Source organism: Rhagoletis pomonella, unplaced genomic scaffold (assembly GCF_013731165.1).
Source record: "Rhagoletis pomonella isolate Grant_MI unplaced genomic scaffold, Rhpom_1.0 Rhpom_scaffold_00005, whole genome shotgun sequence".
In the NCBI taxonomy this organism is placed as follows: Eukaryota; Metazoa; Arthropoda; class Insecta; order Diptera; family Tephritidae; genus Rhagoletis; species Rhagoletis pomonella.
In genome coordinates, this window is record NW_023458559.1 from 2,028,398 (window position 1) to 2,029,717 (window position 1,320).

Consider the following 1,320-nt stretch of genomic DNA (forward strand, 5'->3'; position numbering starts at 1 on the left):
ACATTAGGCACATTTGTTTTATGTTTTAAAACATAGTGTTTAACATTCGAAATATTTAAAATTATATTGTAGGTAAATGTATGAATTACTAATTCATTAGGTACATTCGTTTTGCGTTTTCAGTACATTATGCACATTCGTTTTATGTTTTAAAAACATAGTGTTTAACATTAGGAATCATTGTTGCCTAAATTGTAATTTAAGAAGACTGTTTTCCTAGTTGGGAGTTTATAGTTCGGATTTAGGAGACATACTAGCTTTTTAAATTCCACGTCTTCGACGATGCTAAATGGATGGTACTCGCGGACAATCATTTTAATTACCTGGTCATCGATTTGTTGCTGCTTTTTGACTGGAAGTGGCTTGTGTAGGTACTGTGATACCGATCCTTGCGGTGCGTATGATGCTCGGGGTGTATTTCGCTGTGTTGCTGCCTGTTGTGATTCTACTTGCGTTGCTGCTCTCTGTGGTGCTTCTACCTGCGTTGCTGCTGCCTGCGTGTCAACTTCTGTTTCCAAATGCTCCTGCCTAGCAATTTTTTGGAAGGGATGCCGCCTATTCATATGGCGAATCAGGCTGGTCGTTGATTTGTTTGCCACGGATATCTGCTGACCACATAGCTTACACTTTACTTGTTTGTCTTTCTCATCGGAGAAGTGCAGCCATATTTCGCTCTTTTTATTTGGCATGATGAAAATGCAGTGAAACGCTCGAGGAACTCACAGCGACGCTTGGACGAATAAGCTCCTGTCGATAAGGACACGATTATAATTTTGTTTGGAAAAAATTTCAAGACATTTAGCAACTTACTTGTAAAATGTGCAGGAATACGCAAAATTAGTGATTAGTAGATGAAAATGCAGTGAAACGCTCGTGGAACTCACAGCGACGCTTGGACGAATAAGCTCCTGTCGATAAGGACACGATTATAATTTTGTTTGGAAAAAATTTTAAGACATTAATCAACTTACTTGTAAAATGTCCAGGAGTAAGCAAGATGAAAATGCGCCAATTTGCCAGTAAATGTCCGCCAAAATTACAGTCAAGGCGCGTCTATATAAAGTTGTGGAAAATATCCAATCAGCTGTTCTAGTAACACCACCTTGTATTCTATCATTCTTGCAGTCGTATGAATCGGCAAAGCAACTCTGAGAAAACCACTGCGTTAAGCTGCCTGAAGAGGCGCAATAGTGCCAACACACTGTTCTGATTCCGGCAGTGGCACTGGTGTTAGTGTATCAGCGCCAAAAAATTTGCGCCGTTACCCAGGCCTACTCGGATCACTACCTTGTTGCAGCCAAGGTCCGCATGTGCCTCTGT

At 40.6% G+C, this 1,320-nt stretch overlaps 1 long non-coding RNA gene across 1 annotated transcript; it reads right to left on the minus strand.

The window, feature by feature from the left end:
* Positions 1-427: 427 nt before the first annotated feature.
* On the minus strand, positions 428-1,274 carry LOC118739791. The gene is made up of 3 exons (XR_004993044.1): positions 972-1,274; positions 811-908; positions 428-747 (listed from the first exon to the last, which is right to left on the minus strand). It is a non-coding gene; the product is annotated as an uncharacterized LOC118739791 (long non-coding RNA).
* Between the last annotated feature and the right edge of the window lie 46 nt (positions 1,275-1,320).